Source organism: Oxyura jamaicensis, chromosome Z (assembly GCF_011077185.1).
Source record: "Oxyura jamaicensis isolate SHBP4307 breed ruddy duck chromosome Z, BPBGC_Ojam_1.0, whole genome shotgun sequence".
In the NCBI taxonomy this organism is placed as follows: domain Eukaryota; kingdom Metazoa; phylum Chordata; class Aves; order Anseriformes; family Anatidae; genus Oxyura; species Oxyura jamaicensis.
The window spans coordinates 18,370,217-18,395,310 of NC_048926.1; the positions used below are offsets into that span (position 1 = coordinate 18,370,217).

At 40.6% G+C, this 25,094-nt stretch overlaps 2 long non-coding RNA genes across 4 annotated transcripts; one reads left to right on the forward strand and one right to left on the reverse strand.

Moving 5' to 3' along the window:
- The first annotated feature begins 1,220 nt into the window (after positions 1-1,220).
- On the forward strand, positions 1,221-16,046 carry LOC118156061. Its single transcript, XR_004746134.1, has 3 exons — positions 1,221-1,602; positions 3,236-3,241; positions 15,860-16,046. It is a non-coding gene; the product is annotated as an uncharacterized LOC118156061 (long non-coding RNA).
- Positions 6,671-19,532, reverse strand: LOC118156059. Of its 3 annotated transcripts, none has more exons than XR_004746131.1 (5): positions 19,443-19,532; positions 18,403-18,510; positions 17,162-18,241; positions 15,856-15,950; positions 6,671-7,040 (listed from the first exon to the last, which is right to left on the reverse strand). It is a non-coding gene; the product is annotated as an uncharacterized LOC118156059 (long non-coding RNA). The 3 variants fall into 3 exon arrangements; XR_004746130.1 differs by lacking the exon at positions 6,671-7,040 and adding an exon at positions 8,726-8,792; XR_004746132.1 differs by lacking the exon at positions 6,671-7,040 and adding an exon at positions 15,326-15,387.
- Positions 19,533-25,094: the final 5,562 nt, after the last annotated feature.

Sequence of the window (25,094 nt, forward strand, 5' to 3'; positions counted from 1 at the left end):
ATTCAGGGGCATGCACTGTTCAAAACCACATTCACGGACATGGCCATCACCCATGACACGGTATTATCACGCTGATGAATACGTTCATTGCTCTGTAGTGCCTGTTCAGAAATTATATTTTGTTCCTGACAGAAGTTTACTTCCCAAAATATATTTTTCCTTGAAGATTTTTCCTCACTTCATAATTACTGAAATAAGACAGGATGGGAAACAGAAGTAGGAACCTTGCCTGGTTGAGGTGGCTGGCAATCTCTCTGAAACCACAGAAGTTAAATGCTCAGAAACCTTGGAGGAACAGAAAACTTGAACCCAATTTTTTTCAGTTGGGAGTTCACTAATCAGAACACAAATCTAAATGCTACTTAACCTTTGCACACTTGAAATCTTACTTTGAATCTCTACAAAAGGTTTGAATATTATTTCAAATTAGATGTGCCGGAATATCATAGTGCTCAGCCGTGCTGTGTGTTAAAGAAGATGGTAGATGGATTAGCACAAGCACATGCAACCACAGCTGTTATAGGTTTCAAACCCTGATATTTGCTCAATAAGGTCACAGTTCGAGTGCTGAAGTTATCAACAGAAAAATTTATACTTTGGCAAGAATTTGTAGGAGACATAACTAAATAGAAACAACTCCAACCAAAAAAACTCTGCATTAAACAACATCTCGATGAGCTCAAGTTGGCATAAGAAGAATTTTTTTTGGCTGTTTCCTATGTTAGCTGAGGAAAATGAAAAACTCACTCTGTGCTACATGCAAAAATCTTTGCCTACAGACAGAGATGCTCCTGGCTCTTCTTTCCCCCGGGTGGAGCACAAGCTACCCTCCCCTTGGTCCTCCCTCAACAGTGAAGAACCAACAACTTCATAATGAACTAAAACACATCACATCACAGAGCAGAGGGCATCATTGTGCAGGTGGGGCAGAGGTGCTCAGGGGGCAGCAGAGCTCTCAGCAAGCAGCAGATCCTCCTGCCTGGGCTGTAGAAGGCCTCCAGTCCTGTAAACTATGTCAGCCTGGTCCTCTGGCCCACTGGGGAAAACCTGATCTTGTATCAGCCAAGCTGAAGCTGAGGAGATTTATAGACCTGAATGGGTCTATATGGCATGTGTATTGTATGGTATATAATGTGAGAGATAGGTATGGTTAGATTTCCAACAGTAAATGAAAGCATTTTCAAGCTCAAAGATGAGTAAACAAACAGGAAAAAAAAAATCCAGCAAATCAGTTCCACAACAAATTCAAAGAGGGCCTTTTACAGGAGCACAAGAACTGCTCACCTGGGCAGGGGAATGAGTGGAAAGAGTCTATAACATCTGCAGGACAACCTGGCTGCCTTCAGGAGCCAGAGCACTTCTGCTACAGATGCGATCACATGGCCTCTTACATGCAAGTGCTTGTTTCATGCCAATTAACACATACCTCACTATTTAAACTGTGCCTAGTTAATACATATACAGTCAGACACTGCAGAATGAGCATGTGGGGTTTGTGCCTCAATCTCTCCGCTGCTTCTTGTGATTTCCTTTTGGCCCTGTATCCTTCCTGCAGTATCTGCAGCTGGAAGGCTCCTCTGCTTGGAAGCAGCACTTCCCCAAGTGCTAGAGAAAGAAAAGGAAACCAAAATCAGGATTCAGATTTTTTTTTCCTTTTGCTTGTTGTGTCCCCATGACCATCTCAAGCGACCTCAAACTTTGAGGTTGCAATTTGTTATCCTTTATCCAGAACACCTCATTTGGCAGTAAGAGAGTGGGTGTTTCCAGCCTGGTATACAGAGCTAAGCCAGCTCACTGATGGGTCATAGTACCCCCCTCACTCTCCTGTGAGAGTTGCATACTGGCAGAAACAGCAGATGTCTCCTAGAAACACCTCTCCTTTGCAGATTACAGCTTCACAGAATCACAGAATAGTCTAGGTTGGAAGAGACCTCCAAGATCACCTAGTGTCTGACCTAACGCTAACAAGTCCTCCACTAAACCATATCCCTAAGCTCTACATCTAAACGTCTTTTAAAGACCTCCAGGGATGGGGACTCAACCAGTTCCCCAGGCAGCCTATTCCAGTGACTAACAACCCATTCAGTAAAGAAGTTCTTCCTAATATCCAACCTAAACCTCCCCTGGCACAACTTTAGCCCATTCCCCCTCGTCCTGTCACCAGGCACGGGGTTGCAGACCCAAGCAGTTAGCAGGTCTTCATTCTGCTCTCTGAATGGCTTCTTCCATTTTGGCTCACAGCTGCATGGGAGCACTCTGCCAGGCACCTGAAATTCCTGTCATAACCAACCCTCTTCGAGATTACCATTATTTTTCAAATTATGGTTTCTATGTCAATATCTTATTACTGGAGCCCTGTTCAGTACCTACAGAAAATAGTGACATGCTAAGGCATAAGTAGAACTGAGAAAACTTTACCTCATTACTTCCATACAAATCTACCATATTCAGGACTCGTATAAGTCCATCCTATCTAAATGCCTTGCCTAGATGAGGTACATGCAGAACACTTAAATAAATAAATAAATAAATAAGATCCCAGCCATTCAGAAACATTTGATTCCTTGAAAATGTGTATGCAGCACTGAGAGTACACTGCCCATGAATACTCTTAGTAATGTACGTACCAAGGGCAGGGCTATATATATTCACAATGACTATTTCAAAAGAGCTTTGGTATGTTGAGGACATCTGTGGCTGGACACATGAAAAATGTCAAGAGCATCTTGACACTAACACTTCTGCCAGGACGAGTGATGGAAGAAGTGAGGCAGTGCAATAGAAGGAGTTAGTTTCTTTCCAGGTTCACAGAACTTAACCTCTTAATGGGTAGTTGCCTGTTGGCAAGCAATATAAAGTTGGCATATCAAGAGAACCCTAGGATCTAATCTGAAATCTGACGTTACCTCAACTGAACCTTATTAAAGCAGCTAAATAGACCCGACGCATATCAGATTTTACCTATAAAGCCAAAAAGCAGGCAGTATTTCCTGTGCTCTTCTTTAGTACCTTTGACACTGATTAAATTCTGCCTGGGTAGACAAGCAGACCCAGCTGACGGAAGAGCTATCACACTCCCCATGAAACCACGAGAATTTTTCTGGCTGGCCAGCCCAGCTAACAAAACATCTGGCACCAGAACGGATCCAACATCTCAGCAAAGACCAGGCGTGTCGCTGCTCGGAGGCAGATGGGATCCATCCCCCTACAGACTGTGAAAGCCCTTTTTCAACAGCAACTGGTGGAGATGAGCTCACTTAGCTGACAGTGCACTGGTGCAGATGAACGAGGACGCAACAGCTGGCTTCCACGCCACCCTGCTGCCAGCTCAGCAGGTGCAGAAAAGTGGCAGGACCACTCTAGGGAGGTGAGGGGCACATCTGGAGCCCACGGGTCCAGATGCAAAGCCATGGAGGAGCTTGTTGGCAGGCTGCAGGGCTGCTTGCTGCCTGGGAGCAGGGATGCTGTTGGATCGGGGATCCACAGGCAGCTCTGGACTGCTGAGCTGGGGCTTGTAGTCTAAATCTCATGGCATTTGTTTTGCCCACACAATGAGGCTGCAGTAAGTCCCATCTGTAAAAATGGTGAGGCATTACTACACCCTATTTCTGGATCCTGCCTAACGAGAGGGGGGGCACAGAGACGAAACCCTCACCAGTGTGCACTGAGGCTTTCCCAGTGATGGGAAGAGTCAGCTGGTAACACCACTGCTACCACAGGATGCCAAGCTCATCAAGAACCAAGCAAAACCCCAGCATTCAACTAATTTACACTCATTTAAATAATGTTCCGTTGTGGTTTTATTAATGAATGGAGTGAGCCGAGTTTTGAGGAAGAATACTGTAAAATGAGTCTATTAAGGGACACCTATTGTACAGGTTTCTATGATAGTTCCCTGACAAAATACTAAATATGGGTACATATTTAAGTAACTTTACATACAGATCATTAAAGAAAGAGCAGCCCATGATCAATAACGGTTATCAGTTAATGTTAAACAAAGGATAATTTATGTAATTGTTTGTATGGTTTATGTAATACTTCAGACAATTGATTAGGAGTCATGATACAGCTGCCTTTTAAATCCATGGCCTAGACAGGAGACCGACACAGGGGATTTGTGATTTGGTCATGCTGAAGAAGAGTCAGCTTTTGGCAATTGGATGATATGTTGTAGATTATGTGCATGATTTGTCAAATGTCTGAGGGAGGGGAGACCTTCCAAGTCATTCAGAATATATATTGGGCTGGCATTAGAGAAAATGCAGAGGAGAAGCCATACCAGCAAAACCAGCACAAACGAGAAGACAGTCTACTGAGGAATGTGTTTTTTCTGAACATATTGAAAAAGAAGGTGAATGTGTCCTATCGAAAGGGAGTCTATAGAGAGGAATTTTAAAAGATGTGGGATAAGTTCATTTCAGTGGAGCCACCTCTAGCAAGCAGAAGACTTGCAAGCACATTTGGATGTAACTACACATAAACACAGTCAGACAGAGTATCCCATCACAAAAACCTGGCTGTGCAGCACTGTGGTAACCTTACTCTGGCATGTAGAGATGAACGTTAACTCTAAAGTTTTAGCTACTTTTTTGGGCTGCTATAAACTACAGCTGCTGTCAGAAGCACCCGTGGAGTTGGGGCCTCTCCAAGGCACAGAGTCTGGGTTGATTAGTGCAAGGAGTGAGGACGTTGCACATCTTCCCTTTGCATTTGGTTTTGATTGCAATTGTTGATAATAAGCAATAAAAATAATAGCAATAACAAGCAATTAAAAAATCAATAAGATTACGGGTGAGGTGAATATAAACGTTTTGAAGCATATCTTACCACACAGCACAATTTGATAAGACAGCCAGAGCAATTTTTGTTTCCAATGACTTCAGTTAAGAAGGATTTCCGTACAGACCCTTTACAAGGAATATTCCTGAATGGGATAAAAGTGGTACTGTATGGAATATTTCTGCAAATCATCAAGACTGTAACACAAAGCTAGGACCATGCAATGGGCAAAACCAAAGGATTTCATACAGAAAAAAAGGATCTGTCTAATTTGTGTTGTCCTTTGAAATACCATGCGGAAACTCTCATAACTGTGGAAGAACAGAGTTTGACATGACATCTGTGATAGACTTGCTGCTTAAAAAGAATTATGTTCATTTCTTGCCACATGTGTAATACTGACAAAACATTTTTTCTTTAATCTGACACTGGCTTCCCATTCTGATTTTCCTTCTTTCTACATTCAAGTGGAATTTCCTTGCCAATAGGAAATCAGTACAAAATCTCTCAGCAGCTGGAAAAAGTAATTAGAGAACAGAATTAGGCAATTTTAATGTATGGAAGAACAAACTCTCCTGGAATCTGCCTGCTAACAAAATCTTAGCTTGCAACTGCTTTCATGTCCTGTTCTTGCAGTGTAAGTAGGACACGGAAAATACGACAGTCATATGAAGAACGGAAATTCTAGCTTGAAAAGTTTTTCACATTTTGGAGTTTAACTTCATCTTAAGCTGGATAAAAGCCCAAAAATTCAGGTTTCTTCCTAGTGAAATGCCAAAGCATTTTCCAAGCTGCTAGGTTTCAATATAATATACTTTTTAAATGGCTGTTCCAAAAAGACAATGAAAACAACTACTTTTTTTTTCCATTTTTAAACAATTTCAGTGTACTTTGTTTCCTTTATAAAGGATTTTGTTGCAATTGCACATTTCAGAGCAATACTATTCCACAAAGTCCCTCCAGTGAGCTCTAAGCAGATCTTTTAGATCTTTTATGTCTCATTGCTCTGGATTTCCCCAAACTGTTGCTCTCTACAACTGGGGCAGGGGGGAGGGGAAAAAAATTAAAATAAAAAAAAAAGAGAGATTGAGAAAGAAAAAAGTGGATCCTTACAGTGATTTCAGTGTGTGCTTAAGAAGCGTCTTCTCTTAGTGAACACCAGTACGGTATTTTGAACATTCTCATTGGCTGAAATATAAATACTCAAATAATTCGTGTTCCTGCCATACGAAGAAGCTGCTGCCTTGGCAGCCCCGGAGGCAGGAAAAAGAGAGACAGTGCCATTGAATGCTCTCAGCTGGGCTGCAGCCAGTCTGGTCCTCAGCCAGGCACAAAGGAACAACTCCCACCACGGCTGTGAGAGCCCCCGCACGGAGCAGAGACCCTGTCCACATTGCAGCCTGCAGCAGCACCATAGATACTGAGGTGTGGTGTTGAGCAATGTGCAGCTGGTAGGCATTATTTATGGACGATTTAGCAAATTAGGCTAACGATGCACATGAATGTTGGTGCAGCAGGGGGGCTTTCCCATCAGAGTCGTAGCCAGTGGCACAGGATAGATAGAGCCTTGCAAGGACCTCCACTGACCTCAGAGGGCTCAGAGGGGCAAGCAGGGATACCTGAGCACCTGGTTTGGCAGGACTATCTTCCATGACTATAATACTCTTTGCTAATAAAGCGTTGACAGCAACCATTTCTCTGTTTGCTTTCCATATGCCACTGGCATTTGATTAGCGGGTATTTGTTTTTATGCATCTTTGAGATTTGCCTTATGTTGATGGAAGAATAGGAAGCAGGTCAATCATTTAAAATATTTCAATATACTAAAGCTTACATCAATAAAACTGAAATAGTAATTTCCCATTTCTATTTAAATGGTGCATTGCCATCAGGTCAGGGACACTCAAAATGCCTCAGGCAGGCACGGTCTGGCAGCACCAGCAGGAGCAGGACTGCCCAGGGTGAGAACAGCCAACCTTCTGTTCCTAGATGCAAACCTTTTGCTCCTGACACATTTGCCCATGTTGCAATGGTAAGTGTGTAATCTGCTTAGAGACTGCAGTGATCTCACACAGGATTTTAAATGGACTGGGCTGCAGGAAGACTATGACCCAACAGAGTGTTTGCTTTATCCTGTCTGATGGATTGTATGTCCCTATGAAGTAATCCAGTTTGAGTGAAATCCAGCTGACTCAGATCTCTTCTCCATTAATGAGTTCAGTTAATATGTCAAATGAGTAAGGTGAGATGGAGTTATGCTAGAAAACAAAAGAGAGTTCTGACACCAGTGGTAACAGAATTAGCTAAATAGCATTGGCCCAGTAACTGGTTTTGTGCTGTTTGTAGCAGTCATTGAAGGAAGCGTTTGTTTTCATCACATGCTTTTACAAAACAGCCTAAGTGGTTAACAAATATTTTTCCTTGGGATTTGGCAGAAGAGGACACCGTCTTGTTACTGGTCACAGCCTCCTCCCCACAGCTTGGGAAATGAATCAGAATCAGGCAGTTTGCAGGCAGGCAGCAGCTGGGCTGGGCTGGCAGTACTGGGATGGCACAGGAGGGGAAGCCCAGGTGCCCACCCACATTGGCTCTGCATGCTTGCCTTTGCCCACCTGTCCTGGTGGACACGCAGTGTCCCATACCATTGTGCTGCTAGTTGACCCAGAGTAACTTCATATTCCCTGCATTAGTCTCCAAATAAAACATAAGAATCTTTTCATATCATTTCACTGTCTCAGACAAACAATCCCAAAATACTACATGCTGATCTGGGAGATGCCTAGAATTAATGCACTAAAATCGCTGAGGATAAGAATAGACATAAGCTTCCAGCACTCCTCCAGACTTTAGATATTTGCTCCAGGAATAATTTTTAATGCTGCTGTATCTAAAGAAACCAGATCTCTAATGATGTAGGGAATATAAAGCAGAACTAATATTTCAAGTGGCAAGATTTTTTTCCCAAGAAGTGTACAGGCTGAAAAACAATCCTTGCCTAAGAACGTTTGGACTTCCAAAAAAGAATGCAGTTAGAAATTAAACAAAATATTAGTATTCTTATTCTTGAGTTTATTGAAGATTTTAGTCTTTGAAATGAAGTAATTTGCAAAGAGTAGATTAAATGTTTGCCACTATGTATACACATTACACTGAATGTGAAATAAAGACTACACAGTCATCTGCTACACTTAGCTGACAACGGTTGTTTATCTACACCCAAGTTAGTTCAGTTCAGTCATTTTCCTACTGGCTATCCCAAGATATCCAACTGGACCTGCTGATGGTTCATGCACCCTCCAGCAGGAGATGTGGCTAAATCAGGCTGGTCAGAAGCCAAGGCAGGTATCAGCCCGGGACAGGCACAACCTTACACACAGGTTATAGGATCCACAGGAAAGTGGAGGCTTCCAGGAAAGATGAGCTTTATCATCAAGTAGAAGTTACAGTATTTGGCCAATGTGTAAGAAAGAGTATCTTCTACTACTAATTGTTTTTAGAGAGGTGTACTTTCAAGATTTCATTCTTAGTTATGCCAGTTAGTTGTCAGGATATATATATATATACATATATATATATATATATATATATATATAAGGTCAGCAGAGATGCTGGAAACATTTAAGACTAATCTGACTGCCAAAATAGAATGTCTGTTTTTGTTATGAATCATAAAAAGATGCTACACAATCACTAAAGTAAGATAGGTTAGCACAAGATTTGATTAGAATGAATCTTATATATGATCTCTCAGTAATATATAAATATATAAATAAATAAATAAAGCTTACTCTATTTCAGAAAAATATTTTACTTTATTAAGGTCAGCTTGGACCCAAGTTGTGCCTTGCAAAGCAGCTATTGAATCCCAACAATTCCCAAATCTTGTCAGATTTAGGAAAGAACATATTCAATGGAACATAAGTTTTATGGAGAAGAACTCTTATTTAATGCTTACATAATCTCATTAATTTAATTAAGGAAGGCTCTTTCACAAATTCCTCATTATTAATCTGTGTGAATATATATATATATATATATATATAATGTTTTACTCTTTAATCCCTTTGTAAGTTACTAGAAATCTTCTGTTCTGCTTTAAATGGCAAAAAGCACCTTTCAACACCAAGGCAGTAAATAAGTCAAACTCTCACCCTAAATCAAGAAATTGCTCTTTGTGGATGTGCAGAACAAGCAATACAGCTGCAACAATATCATCAGCTCAACACCCCAGCCTTAGGCTGTTGAACCCAGCCAGTGGTGGAGGGAAAATAAAAACGATTAAAGTCAAGTCATCACTCTCTTCATCCTCCCTCACTTTCTCCCTTCAGTTGTCTCTGCATTAAAGCCGACAAAACATTGAGTCATTAGAGAGCTGGCATGCAGAGGCCTGTCAGTTTATCACTCGGTGTTATATATGTCTACAGGACAAAAAATGAAGGGAAAGCCATGTCATCTGCTAAAATTGTGTTGTCTTCATCTAGCCCCTGTGAAGTCACAGTGGCCCATGTTTTAGCTCTTAATAACTATAGGGGCCAAAGGGTTATTTTATTTTCATCACCAGTATATGTTGAACTGTGTCACCACCTCTCCACTGCTGTGGTTACCCCAAAAAAATGGGCTCAAGCTTGTCCATATTTTAAACATATATACAATATACATTGTCCATACATTGCCTACTATCTGTTGTACCTATTAGATCTGTTGGAGCTGTTCACTTGGTGTCATTGGAGAGGAGGAAAGGATCTCCAGCCCTTTGTTATGGGCTTGCTCAGTGCCATGTATGATGCTGGAGCATGTCAGTGCTTCTGTAGTATGAGCAAAGAGGGATTAATTAAGAACCTTAGAACATGACCATGAACAAAACAGCAGCATGAGTTTGGAAATACTCTCAATAGGAAAACCAGAAACTACTAAACAAGACGCTTTCCTGCTGTGAAGCATCTATTGTGTTTCATTTACATCTCTCAAATACTCCAGGGTCTTGGATTTGCCATATAGGATATTTACGCCTGCCAACTGAGCTGAGAAGACTGAGTTTTCAATTTAATGATCATGGGAGAAAGGGTAGTAGAGGGTTTCAGTTCTCCGCTCACTCTCATTTAGTGTTTGTGTTTTAAGAAGAGACAGGTTGTGATCAAAATACAACTCAGGAGATCATGCTGAGCTCTACTGGTCTACAGAGGACCAAGGTAACAAAGTCTGTAGCAGCAAAGACACACTTGCTGTGAGAGTTCATATATCACCACTTTTTTTTCTGCTTTCTAAATTCCCATGTTGTAATATAAGTTTCACACTAAGAATTTTAGCAAGGGCATATAAGATGCCCTAATGGCAGAAAATAAATCTGTACACTCTATGTGAATGTAACTCAAACTCTGGATCATATTTTTAATACAGTACAGATAAAACAGGTTTGAAGTTCAAATTTTACAGCCCTCAAGCCTAGTTGTTTTTGTAGTAGGAGCACAGAATTAGATACCTCTAAATACACTGATCTGGAAACAGTCCTCATAACAATTCCTTTTACTAGGATATAGGGTTGCTATTAACAGTGTGGAATTCCTAAAAAGAACAGAGAGCAGGGACCTAAGAAGACTGAACTACATAAATCACTCCTACATAGGAACTAAATCCATGAGGTGTCTTTGCCAAGACATAGTCTAATGTAAAATTTTACTGCTTTGTCCTGTAATAAATTTTAAATGCCTTAACCGTGAGAATCGTGCTACTTACTCACAAGGTTACTTTTTAAACAGCATAATAATTTTCAGTGTTATGGAAGATATGCATCTGGTAAGACTTTCATTTATTGAAATAGTTGCTAAAACTTCTCAAGACACAACATAACTCAGTCACTTCAGTATGCTCATGAGAAAAAGATCTCTGTGGAGCTTCACAGATTTGAAAGACTTCAGAAGAAAACTTGGAGTTTAAACAAGTTAACTTAAAGATGTGAAAAAATAAAAGTGAGATGTATCACTAAATGTAAGAATTTATTTTTTTAACAACATAACATTACAGAAAGATTAAAAGACTAATTTGAAATGAGATAAAACTAGTACTGAAGTCATATTGCTAAAATGACTGGCATCCTAAGTAGATTCACATTCAGCCAGGTAATACCAGCACATTAGATCACTTCTGTTTAGTAATAGCTTCACTGTTATCTTCACCAGTTAATTACACAGAGAAATACTTAGCTTCACTTCATTCAAAAGAAAACCCTCCCACCCTCCCATCTTCTGTAATGTTTGTGTGGAAGAAGCCAAGTCTTTCAGGATAGGCATTTTTTTTGTAAAAACATTGTTTATTTTCTGCCCTAGTTCTGGGTAGGTTTTGACTTACCACATTAAGTATATGATCATTGCTGTTACAGAAAGAAGTATTAATTCCTTCTTTATCTCCTCAAATATACTTATTAGCCGTTCATGAATAATAGATAGTTTAGTTAAAAAAAAAAAAAAAAAATGTGCTCGTGTGTGACTAACTTGTCTGAAAGCACACATTTAGTACTCTTTCTAAAAATACTGAAGTGTTTAGCTAATTGAAGAGTTGGCTTGAAATCCAGAATTTGAAAATTAGTTGTAGATCTATGAAAATACTCCACTTCCCTTGGGGAAAATGCAGAAAAAGCGCATGACTGTCATTAAAAAATTTTGTATCCCTGCCCTTTTCCTACAAATGACCACATTGTTTTAAGTATCTGAACCAGTCTTCTGAGTTCCTACACCTTACTTTTTTTTTTTTTTTTTTTTTTTTGAATATCATTAATTATTTTCCTTGTGACTGTCTCTCTGGGTCTGACTGCTCCTGTTTTTGTTTTGTCCATCACTCCTGGGCACATCATATCCACAGCAGTTCTTTGACTTACGATCTTCCATGATGACCTTGCAGGCAGCCTGTAAGCTTGTAGTCAGCTTCGGTCCCCAGGCTATTAACTTTTTCAAATGAATGCTCACATGTTAAAACTTTCAAAAGTTTCTATCTGGAGAAAATTCAAGGAAGAGTAGCAGCAGTACAGCTTGTTTCTGCTTCCAGCTTTTGTAAAAAAGCTGCCCCTTACCACACTTACAAAGGTTGCCCCTTTTACTTGTGAGCACAAATTTTTGCTGCTGGTACCAGTCAGAGCTCAAGCTTGGGAAAGGAGACCCTGCACGTCTGGTTGCAACACACAACATATCAGAGGAGATGTGGCTTCTCATCATTCCTCCGTAAAGGATCCTGTGTTTTTCTATGAAGAAAGGCTGAGAGAGCTGGGGCTGTTCAGCCTAATGAAGAGTAGGGTCTGGGGTGAACGTATTGCAGTTTTCAATATTTAAAGGGAGCTTATAAAATAGATGAAGAACAACTTTTTGCTCAGTCAGATAATGACAGGAAAAGGAGGAATGTTTTTAAACTAAAGGAGGGGGGATTAGATTAGATGTTAGGAAATTCTTCACTCAGAAGGTGGTGAGGTTGTTGAGAAGCTGTGGATGCCCCATCCCTGTAAGTGTTCAAGAGCAAGTTGGATGAGTCCCTGAGCAACCTGATGTAGTGGGTTTGGCAGTGTGTCTAGCAGGGATTCTGGAACTAGATGATCTTTAAGGTCCTTCCAACCCATGTAATTTTTTGATTCTATGAAAATTACTCCCTCAACCCAGTCTGGTTGAAAATGCCATCTGTGGAGAGCAATTCCATCAAAAGGAGAGGAGGGAGGGAGAGAAAAAAATCTGCAAAACATGCAGTTAACAGTGATTTTCAAAGCTAAAATACCAAAGTATTATATCCAAAGTATTTGGATGTAAATAATCCAGATTAGCTCAGCAAAATTGGGTGTTTTTCTACCTAAGTATCTAACAAAGAGGTTTATGAATGCACTTTCACATGTGTGTCAAGTAGGTTAACAAAACTGTAGACTTGTCAGCTCTGTCATCCTCTCCTTGTATATCAGATGCTCTGATTCATTCATCATCTTCATTGCCCGTTGCTGGCCTCACACCCGTAGAGGTCTGCCTTTTCTGTGCTTAGGAGCCTTGAGCTGGACACAGCACTCCAGGTGTGGCCTCTTGCAATACTCTGGCCTACAGCCACTATTCATTTACAGCTCAAGGACTTGTGAAGAGCTCAGTCTGAATGAAGCACACAGACTTAATCTTATTAACCTAGTTTTAAGTATTGGAGCTGTAGAAACAATAAACATAAGCCCGAGGGCATCATTAGAAGATGAGTCAAAGGCTATGCCTATCTGCCAAATAAAAGAGGGCCAGGAGTGAGTCTGGATGCTGGCAGCCTAATTGTCTACACTGATTAACATCTGGCTCAGCTCTGGGCTCCTCCAGCCAAGTCCCTCCAAAGCAAGGTTTGGACACAGGCAGGGAGATGGCTGACTCCAAGGACCACTCCCAAAAGACAAGTCAAATAAAGTGCTACCTCAGAGGCACCAAACAACTGTGTTTGCTCTTCAGTAGGAGACTCAAGTACAAGCACCATTGGCATTGCAACTCACACTGTGGCTGGGATATTTGTTGGCCTCAAGATTCTGCCAGTTTTGACTTGAAAGGAAGGAGGAAAACTCAGAAACAGTCAAAATGATGCTGCAAAATCTGATACAGGGTGTCAAGAACACCTGACAGCAAAGGAGTGAAGAAGCTTGTACTTCTGAGTCTATCCTAGACTTGACAAGCATGACTCATTCCTAGTTTCTTACTACCTGTTCAATCAGATTGCATTTTAATTAATTACTGATTACTAATTACTGTTTAAAACTGATCATATTTGTTCTGAGCAGAAATTGGAAATGACCAGACTCATAATTAATCATTTCTATAGGCCTGTACCCAGGTGTTAAAAGTAAAGTGATGTAGACACAGATCCCTAGATATCTGTAATGTATCTTAAGAAGGTATGACAGGCATGGCACATCGTTCTTAAAAGATCCTTCAGCCAGCTCTTGGTTTTCAAGCTATAGTATAGTACTGAAGTGAGAACTTGGAATCAAAATCATGCAGCTGTAACTCCAGCCACAACAATTTTCATTTTCTAAATATGTTTTCAGACTGTAGCACAGTTCTGGTTATCACATCCCATACCCCAAAGGTGATCACTGTTTTCTAGCATTTGGAAAGGCAGGTAGAGATGCTAACAAGCTTCAAATTCTGAAGAAGCAGCTAAATTAAACTAAATTAAACAGGAAATTTCTGCAAGAACATGAATATTGGTGGGAAAGGGTAGAGAGAAAGGGAGAGAAAAACTCTTTTATTCTGATCCCTGCAGGGAAGGAGGTGATATTTTCCTAACCAGAAAACACTCATTCACAGAACTGCCATTTCTTTTAAGCCAACTGATGTCTGAGTTGCGAATTGAAACTCAAGTTTCAAACAGCACCAGCATCTACAAGCTCCTTATCCAAAGGAGAAGGGATTCTGAATTCTCAAAGAGTCAGAATATGGATAGGTCAGAGAGATCATTTTTGGAGGCATTTCAAAGAAAGTTCTGGATCTTGCTGTAGTGTGAAGGCTTCTCCCAAGGGAAAATTCCAAGTCTGAAGGGTAAACAGGAGGAACAGTGCTGCAAGCTCACAGCTTGATGGTTTTAAAGATAAAACAAATGTGTTCTAAGTACAGAGATCTTAATTAATAAACATCCTTTCTGCATCTATAGAAGCAACTATTTAGCCACTAGCTGATTGATTGAATCAATCATTCCCAAACGTCCTCCCGTTCACATAAAATTACAGCAGGTCACCATTTGAGCTTGCAGTATTTCTCTTTGTTTTTCCTTTCTTGCTTTTATACATAACTGTAATCTCCTGCTTGAAAGACCTTCAGTCTAAGTTGCTTTATCCAAGGAGCATCACTAAGGACACATGGTTTTCATGCTGTGGACTGGCAGTCAAAACAATTCACAAAGTAACACCCTCAAAACCTTGGCACTTTAACCACCTCTAAACAGAACCATGAAGAGGAGGAGGCTTGGGCATCCTTCCAGCAAAGCAAAAGGTCATTCTTTGAGACTGTACCTATTGCATCATTTCAGCATCATAAACTAAAAATGTGCGTGGGTCTGGATATCTGAAGTTTAGGAAAGAAAATGCCAAGAATTGTTTGCATTTGTAAGCAACAGTATTTTAGAAAAGGCCTAAAAGCGAATAAAATAGTCAGGCGAGGATGTGAAAATGGGAGCTGTATGATGTTATAAAGGAACAGGCAGCTAGTCCTTGGAAGGTGAGCAAACATTAATTTTTGCAATGAGACTTGGCATTATATGTACCCAGACAATAAAAGGGTGATACAACTTGTGGTAGTGTTTGAAACAGGACATGGACAATATTTTGTTTTGTTTTGTTTTTCAAAGCTTATAAGATGTGGAGCCTCTGAAGAGCAAAGAAAACAAAGGAAATGGAGAATTTGAGGCAAATGTCTGTGAACCAGCAATGAAGAATGAGGCTTAGGAAATTTCAAGAGGAAATGAAAAATAAGAATGAAGCAGTAGAGTGAAAAAGTTTGCAAGAATGAGAGATGAAACCCTGACTATCCTGCAGGCCAGAGAACTTACATCATTGGCTTTAGCTGAGCCAGGAGTTCACTGAAGGAGCACTGGAGCTGCTAGGAGTCCAGGCAAGATTACCTGATAGAGGAAAAGATCTGAAGCAAACCAGAAAGACTTAGTGTGTTAAAAGCCCTGAGGACAGGAAAAAAAACATTTTGAGACAGAACAAAGTTCTGTTGTGCAGAGGTTTTTAGAATTAGAAAATACCTGTTACTGGCTTCATCTCTATAATCTGCTGTATTGCTGAAGTACTAGAGGGAACTGAGGAAGAAGATCCCTGGAGCTTTTTTTTTTTTTTTTTTCCCTGGGTTCTACACACATCCACTAACAAGATTTAAACATATGCTTGGGACAGGCTATGATTGTAGAATGTCTCTGAGTAGCAGGTTAGTAGTTGCATCAGTTAGAAACTGCTTGGAAAAAAATAGAAAAGGAAAGGGAGCAAGTAGGGCTGAGGTGGTGTCTGGAGGCTCACTGTTTTGGCATTTTGGGACAGGCAGAGGTATCATTACCTGCAAGGATACCTGCAGAGGTATCATTACTTACACAGCTGAAGGACTTAGGCTTTGCAAATGCAGGTGGCAAATGCACAGGTTTCTGGATGCAGAAAAGCACAAGCATATTTGCAGATGGTCACCAATCTGCAAAGGAAGGAAAATTGCAGAAGAATTCACATGATGTTATAAACGTATTTCATATATTCATGAAAAACAACAATAAAATAAAAGAAACAAAATCACTGCAAAAACTGGGTAACATGGTAGCCTTGAAAAGTTTGTAATTTGAGCATTTTAGAACTTTTATTTAATTAATTGTTTTCCAGCCTGAAACATTATTTCTGCTGATTTTTATCCATTTCTTTGCTAAGCCAATATTCCCGGAAAAGAGTAGGGAATTTAGTTTTATTCTTAAAATCAGTCGGCATGGAATTTGAAAATATTTTGAAAATATTTTGTCCTTTTATTTCTGCTCCCTAGTAGGAGCAAATCTAATAACCTGTTTGGGTCTTTGTGGAGTGAGCAGGGTAACATCAGCAGAAAGAACCTGAGCATTTGTTTTATATTTTTGCTCTTAAAAAAATCAATACAAGCTACAAGGCCATTAACATGTAACAAGATGACTGTGATAATATAAGCTTGATTTGAGTAACAGGATGATCTGACCAGATAAAAATGCATTTCCAAAGCATTATAACAATAACAGGGACAGTCATCACAATAATAATAATAATAACAACAACAACCTCTCTGTGTTAAAATAACTGAATTATCAGATATACCTTATACTTTCGTTAGGCTCACACACCATTTGTGATTCAGATGATCTCAGTTTCAGATTCAGAGATTTTGTGATGTAGTGTAAGCGTGGGCTGTCTTGTGCTAGTTATCAGATATAGATTATATTCCTTCTTGCTCTTTTTGCAATTCTATTGTCAAAAAAATATAACAGATTCCACTCAGTTTTATTGATCACAGTCTCTCTGATGCATTATGGAAAATCTATTAATTTTTAAAAGTTACTGTGGTTTGGCTAAGAGAGAGAAAGTGTTTTTCATGGCATCTATCAAACATTTTCCTCTCTGTTTAACAAAAACATTCACTGTAATTTGCACAGAAGGAAAAATGTGCCAAGCTAGAAGATAGATGGTTGGCAGAGTGCTCAGTACATGCATTGATGCAGGAAGATTGTTCCTTTTGTGAAGTGGTCTAGCTCAGACAGGAAAAAAGAAGAAAGGATGAAAATATCCTTAGGAATTCTCAGAGCTTTAACTTAAAAGGAAGTCTGCTTTAAACCTTTCCATATTTCACATGAGTAAAATTAGCTCTTCACTTTCTATCTGCCTGTACCCTACCTTTAGTTTCCAGAGTCTCTCCTGGGCACAGGCTGTCAGAGCAGCTCAGCTTTGAGCTGGTAGAGGCTCAGGTCCCTGCAGAACCTGGCAATGGGGGACATCAGCAGAGGGCGAGGGGTATATTGGTGGGCAGCAGTGGTGGAGCTGCTATCAGTCTAGGAGCTGGGACAGACTTAAACTGGGATTTGGAAGAAGGGTTGGAGGGCAAGTGATACAAGTGGTACAACTTCTGGACTGGGAGAGGTTTTGTAATGGTAACCTGGAAGGTCTGGGGACTAAGGGCCTGGGTCAAGCAAGAGAGAGAATCAAATGGCCTGGACAGCACATGTGGGACCTGGTTTGGGGGTAGAGATAGACACATTAGGACATAGCTCTTCTGATTCTCTTTACCATCTTCTTTCTAGCTTTTGGAAGCACAACACTCAAAAAGAGTGTCTTGTTGCTCTCTGACTTGCAAGTTTTGCTAGTTAAAATAAAGCCAATCAAAGAGCCAAAGAGTGTTATATGAAGTTACTGCAAATTCAATGTTTAAATTTAATTACACAAATACAGACTCAGTATGCTTCCAGAAGCACTAAAAATTGCCTATTAAAATAATTTTTAACACTATTGGAAGTTTTAAAAACTATGTAAGGACAAACTTTAAAAACATGATGAGTCGCCAAAACCAAGCATCCCAAACACCATCTTTCATTCCACCCATAGTAACCCGGCAGTGTCCATACCTTTTTGTTTCTGCTCTCACTAACAACTTCCAGCAGCCTGATGGCTTTATAATAAAGTGTACAGAGTCTTTGCTAGCTCTTGAGGACATCTGTTTGTTCTTTCAGCACCTCTGAGGCTTGGCTGTGGCTTGCTCTTTGCCACAGATAGGGCTCTGTAACTGCTGTAATGTGTCGTGGTCTCCCCATGTTCTCCATCCCCCCGCTGAACCCTCAGGTCTCAGAGCAGTCAGTTTCGTCCCCATGGGTTTATCTGATTTTACAAAGAGAAGCCAAAAAGGGCAAGTGCAGCCCTGGTGCCCTGCTGCTCAGATGCAACCTTTTAATGAAAGCCACCACACATCATACACAGAGTAGGCTGTGAACACACAAAAAGAGTGACGATATATAATTTATCATGTTTACCCTGAAGTGTGGTGTATTTCCAGTATACCAAAGACCCAAGGAAATGATGTGGCTGAAACTCATCAACCACTACAGCAAACTCATACTAAGCCAAAAAAACAGACAAACACTTACCACTCAGAGAATTTCTCTTTAAAAAACAGCCATGCCATATCTGATTTCTTGGTCATAATCTTCAAAGGAGGAAGTTAAAATAAGCATCTCAGGTACTAAAATTCTGGACTCAAGAGAGATGCTAGTTTAAGTATTTGTTATGACCTTCCTGATTTTCCCCCAGTAACACTCAGGATGCAACTGCACATTTTTTCTACTCAGTTGATGTAACTAAATATAACTAACAGCAGTCCTGTAAAGCCTGAAGTTAGCTTGGATTTTACTGTTTTCTGCATGTGTTGTGAGGAACCTTGAGCTCAAAAGCCTTTCCCCCTCACTCCTGGCAATTTGAGGCAACAGCAGAGCCCAAGAGGTGTAAGGGAAGGGCTTGCTTTGCCATCACTGCTCCTAGCTGAGGCTCTGGTTTCTTGTCTGAACCTTCCATAATCAGACTAAAGCAATCTGAGGTGTTTTTGTTAGTTAGTCAGCGAGTGAGTTTGTTATTCTATTGTTAAATTTAATTGCTTGGGAAGAATTAGGCACAAGGTGATATGAGAGGCAGAGCAGCACTTTTTGTGCCAGTGAGATGGTGGATAGACTTATTCCATTTCACTGTAGGCTACCATTAGTGTCCCAGTCAGATGAAGGATACTGAGTCTCTATATGATCAGAGGAGAGAAGAGGGTGATTACCATAGCTGTATAAGACACTGTCAAGACAAGTAGTGATCTGAAATCTTCAGATTAAGAGCTAGATACTCAGAAGATGCTCCCCAGACAAGCATGTCTTTAACAGACAAAAATTCTGTCGTCAAACAAAGTGATACAAGAGGTCAAACAAACTGTTCTAGTGGTTCTTCTGGTCTTTTAAAAATGTAAGGAAAAAAAAATATATCATAAAGAAATAAATAAATCAGCTCATTGCTAGGATCCAGGATTTTAATTTGGACTTAAATCTGGTTTGAAGCATCCCTCCTCCCCTACAAAGTCTTTTTGAACAGAAAATTGATCCAGAAGTATGGGCTTTTGGAAAAAAAAATAGAAAAAGAAGGCTTTACTCACCATCTTAGATGAGACAAAATGGCTAATACCTTAAATTATGTTTCAGGCAGAAGTTGCTGTTCTAGAACTGCTTTTCCCTTCTCCATCCAAAATGGCTATTGGAAAGCTTTTGAGTTTAAATATTGCATCAACAGTGGGTAAATAGAGCAGCTCTTTGGTCCTGGCATGGGACCAGGATGAGGTCAGATTTGCTACAATAACAAAAACTGTCAGAATTTAGAAAATGATTTAACAGTGGCAACAGTATGACTGCTGGCACTGGCTGATTGCATGCAAACGCAGCTGTACCATAAGAGTCAGGACATTTATTTTATTGCTCTTTGGCACTTTCTTTCTTCAACTCTTTATATACCACCATTTCTGTGGAAGATTATTTCAGAGCAGACACTCTGTACTAGACCTAACAACATGGCTAAAGTTATTTCATTCAGGATTTAATGGCAAAACACTTTCTACTCTAAAAGATGATGGGAAATGGGACTTTAAATTGTTTTCTCCCCAGACCAATATAGCAAAAACAATCCTGCAGTGTTAAGCTCCTGACTTCATTTTTCTCTGAGTGGTGCTGCTCTAGCTACTTCCTAGGGTCCAGAACAGGCTATTCACAGTTGCAGTAGTCTCTCCCTGTGGCTACAAACAAAGTTATTTGCCCTCCCTCAACTTTGCCAGCCCACCTGACAAGTACAGTTCCAGGGCTAACATTGCACTTTGTACTCCCTCACAGTCAGTAATTTTATTTTTAAAAATTTATGTCTGTTTTTTGAATTGCCTGGGGTCCTCCAAGCTCCCTCCCTCTGTTTCCGTAGGAGACAAAATGAGCATGTTGTCAATAGGTATGGACAGGCCTCCAGCTGTTTTCAATTAATGTTCTAGTACAGAATTAAACCTTGAAACAGAGCAGGCAGGACAGCATGAGTCACTGGGAAAGGACAGGAACACGAGGGCAGTTTAAAATAGTTTCTTTCTCCCAGGAGTGGTTCTTTTCAGAGGCCAGCTGCAGCACAGCACTTGTGTGCCTCTTCAACCTGAAAAAGGTTGTGAGCCTTGTCTTTTGGGCCCTGTCTTCATACTCAGTATTTTTTTGCAGCTCTTCATTTCCCCCAGCTCTACATAACACTATCATTTTCCTTGATTTTCTCTTTTCCTCCATTGTTTACTTCCTTACCTGTGTTGTAACAATGAGAAGTGCTTGGAGATGTGTCCCAGCCACATCCCAAGCCTATACTGGGGTGGGATGTAGTTGTGCAACCCCCCGGCAGGGATCTGAGATGTGCTCCCCAGGTGCACTGATGTGGACTCCATCAGGGGAGTCTTGAGGACTACAGGGCACTCTAGAAGACCTGTGGTTCTTGCTGGCCAAAATGATTGCAGACAGAAACAGCTTCTGTATGAATCATCATGACTCTTTGTTCTGAAGTACTTTTCCTTAGAAGCAATGGTGTATTGTCTAGCTGTGCTCAAAATAAAGCTTAATATGCCTATTTAATTAATTGAACATAACTGAAAAAAAATCTGCTATAAAAAAGTTGAGAAATAGCATTTTAGAGTTTGCTAATATATTTATGGATGTCAGTCAAGCATAAAGTGGAACAATAACAATGGAGTTTGCTCTGTGTATAATTTTGTTATTCTGGATTACCTCAAATCTTGACCACATACACCTAACAAACTTAACACTCCACAGCTAATGCTCCTCCAAACTCTGAACCCAGCCATGCTCAGATATGCGTGCTATACACAAGCCACCCCCAAATTCATGGTGTTTTGCTCTGGTTTAATTTCAAAACTTTGAAACTGATGCATGATCAGAGTGAGCACTTCCTATAATGGTTTGAGTAAAACCAAAGTATGATTAGTTCAAACCCAGAGAGCTTTTTTATTTTTTAATTTTTGTAACTTTTTGTTTGATTGGTTGGTTGGTTGGTTTGGTTTGGTTTTGTGTGTGTTCACGTGTGAGGCTTTCCCACTCCTCACAAGGGCAAGGCCTTGAGGTGGAAGAGGAGAATGATGTGACTTGTGCTTTTTGATTTTCACCCATGGTCACAGCAAACACGAAGTTCTGCTCTGCTGGGAAGGACAAGTGAGACCTCTGACCATATTTTGGCCAAGCCAATGAGTCTTGATGAACTCCCTGGTCCTACCAGCACCCAGGGAACAGGGCAGGCTGCAGGGCTTGGGCACGCTGATTTTCCTGAGCTCTGATGTACAGGAAATGCACCGTGTAGGGCGTGAGGAGCCTGCTGCAGGGACAGGGGAATCATGAGGAAAGAGGAGGACAACACACAGGAGGGTGGAAGGAAGGGCTACATCCCCAGGAGGGCAGTGGCCTGCCTTCACAAGTGGGCCTCAGAGGTAGCAGAAGCGGTGGGCCTGCCTGTGGTGGATTCTGCCTGTGGTATTTATAGATGAGAGGTTTAGATGAAGCTGTTGGGAAATGGGAGGACTGAGGCCTGCACAACAACCTCTGAGGGCAGAGATGGGAGCTCTTGCATTAAAGGAGATGGGAGCAGAGCACAGCCATGTGCAAAGATCTCCAGGGGAGGCAAATGGCCCAGGGCCTTGCCAGTTGCAGAGCTGTGGGCACTGGGGAGGAAGGGTTTCTGTGGGCCTGGGCCCCAGCCACTGCTCCAGATCTGTGTGGAAATGTGGCCAGGTGCAGTGGGACAGCCAAGCAGCTGTAATGTGTTCTGCCTCTTCCTAACAGACCTCAAACGCCGATGCAAGACTTCTCCCCATGCTAGCTTAAAGCTGTGGTTGAGCTGCTCTATGCTTATTCAGCCAAACTTTCAAGCATGTGGTTAACTTCTGGGCACATGAGTCAGTCCCTGGGACTCCGGTGGGACTAAATCATGTGCTTAACTTTTAATTTGTGCTCAGGCACTTTGCTGAACAGGAAGGGGATCTCCTATGTATTTGAGGTTAAGCAAAAGCACTTCAGCACTTGGCTGGGACAGGACTAACTCCGGAGTCAGTCTGCCTAAATCAAGACCTCCAGACTCACTAAAAACAGAAAGAAATGAGAGAAGAATTAGGCCTACTCTTTTTATGGAGCTTTTCCTGCTGGTTGAATCTGTTGATGTTAGCAAAAGCTGAGATACCTAAAAAAAAAAAAATAATTAATGCTTGTTTCAACATTATTTAAGGGATAACAGAAACCAGGAAAGGAGACCACTATTAAGCAACTTCCTAACTTCCTGTCTTAAATAATACTGCATAAAAAGGCCAGCTATGATATTGATCCTGGTTGCTTCTCCCATTGCTGCAAAATTTTCATAAAAGCCATTAATCATCATAAGTATCATAAACTAGAGGTGTCACTGAAGGTGTACATTGATACAAGAGAAAGGAGAATTTGGACTGACCTTTACAAGCATCTGCTCTGAGCAATTCATGCTGTTGATCACATGAGCATCCAAACATTTATGTTCTATTTATAAATAAACCAAGCCTTTTACAACTTACTTCCTGGTAAAAAAAAAAAAAAAAAAAAAAAAAAAAAAAAAAAAAAAGTGGTTTTTAAGCCACAGAAATCCTTTGTATCATGTGTAGAGCTCATTCTTCTGGGAAACTTTGTCCACTGCCTATTGTATACTGAATGCTTTGTTTCAAGATTGCAGAGGCTGTTCTGGATGCTTCCACCCAATGTTACTCTGTCCGTGTTTAACAAGTATTTAAAACCCAGAGCATGTATTTGTAGCAAGAATGAGAATATGTGGCTGTATGTCAAGAGCTATTGAAAAACACAGCCTCCCAAATGCTAGGGGGAGGGAATTGCTGCAATTATCAGCAGGAAACTTATGGAAGCCTGAAATAATAATAGGAATAATAGAAATCTAAGTATGATTTAGAAATGTAAATAGTTTTCCGTTCCAGTTCAGGGTAACTGCAAAATCCCATTTCAGATTTTTTGTTCTAAAGTTCCAAGAACAAGTATATTTCAGAGTTTCTGGGAAACTAGTCAAATATCTCTAGTGGGATGCAAAATTCTGCCTGTTTACATAAATAGTAAAGCTATTAATGTGAAAGCCACACTCTCTCAAGCAGGTAAGTTTGAATAAAGACCAGTTAGTAGCCATCATGACATTAGTTTTATGCTTTTTGAGGGCAGCAGGAAACACTGGGTGTTTTCTAGGGACAGTGTTTTGTGCAGACACACTGTGTACATCACACACAGAAGCACAAACCATGAAAATTTCAGATCATTGCGCTAGTATTCACTCAGCAGCTGTCTCGGTTTGCATAGACTCCTAGGTACTTCCTTTTCCTCTGTTTTAAACTGGAAGACAAATATATATTCACTGTGATGCACTCAGTATGCTTTCTTCTCTCACTGGTCTCTAGGAATATATATGTGCTGGTGTACTCCTTGTTAGGTTCAGAAGTGAATATTATATGTCTGTGTATGGTAAACATTACTCTGCCTGCTGCACTATTGACTCATTTTAGCAGCAGGATTTGCACCATTTGTAAAAACAAGTCCCTTTTTCCCCCTCTCAGAATTCCCATTAAACATTCAATGATTTGGAGTCCACCACCTTTACTTTCATCATTTCTACAAATGTATTAACACTGAATTTTATAATGAGATGCACAGGGCAATTAGAGTACTGTTTCTAGACTGGCAATGGAACCACTCAATTGTCTCAGAATAGCATTGCACAATACTGTCATAATTTCCAACAGCAAGAATTACATCCTTCTTGAGAAGAAAGGGGGGTATGGCTGCAGCAGTAGCGCCCTAAACTTCAACTGAGATAGATGCAGCATTAGAATATAATGTCCCTGATTACTTGAACAAAATGCCTGGTTTAAATAATTTTGAATCATTTTCTTCCTGAAGATTACACAGCATGGAAAATCTGGTAGCAGACTGTCCTGGTTTTAGCTGAGATAATTTTCTTCATAGTGACTGGTATGACACCTTGTTTTGGACTTATGATGCGAATAATGTTGATAACACACTGATGTTTTAGTTATTTCAGAGCAGTACTTACACTGAGTAAGGGATGTTTTAGCTCCTTGTGCTGTCCTGCCTGAGAGGAGGCTGCTGGTGCACCAGGAGCTGGGAGGGGACACAGCCAGGACAGCTGGCCCAGGATGGCCACAGGGGTGTCCCACACCGTGTGGTGCCCTGCTGAACAGTAATGTGGGGAGTTGGTTGGGGGTGTGTGAGGGGCAGCTGCTGCTTAATTCCTTGCATCAGGTGGCAGCAGGTGGTGAGCAATTGCATTGTGCATCACTTGTTCTGTATATATATTATAATTATTATTATTACCATCCCTTCCTTTTCTGTTCTATTAAACACTTTTTATCCCAAACCAAGGGTTTTACTTTTTTTCTGTTTCTCTTCCCTATCCCACTATAAGGGGATGAAGTGAACGAATGGTGTTTAGCTGCCTGCTAGGTTAAACCACAACACAGAATAATTTCTACGAGTAGATTTTTTTCTTTCCTAATCATATGGCCTTACATACAGCACTGCAAAGGTAACATTCAGAGGGTGGTCTTTGCCTACTAGATAAATCAAAATCTATTATTGGATTTAGACTCTACCATCACTGCTCCCACTTCCGTTGCACATGCAAGACCTTGAGGTAGACAGGACCATTTGGGACATACCATACCACAGGAAGAATCGTCAAATAATAGCTC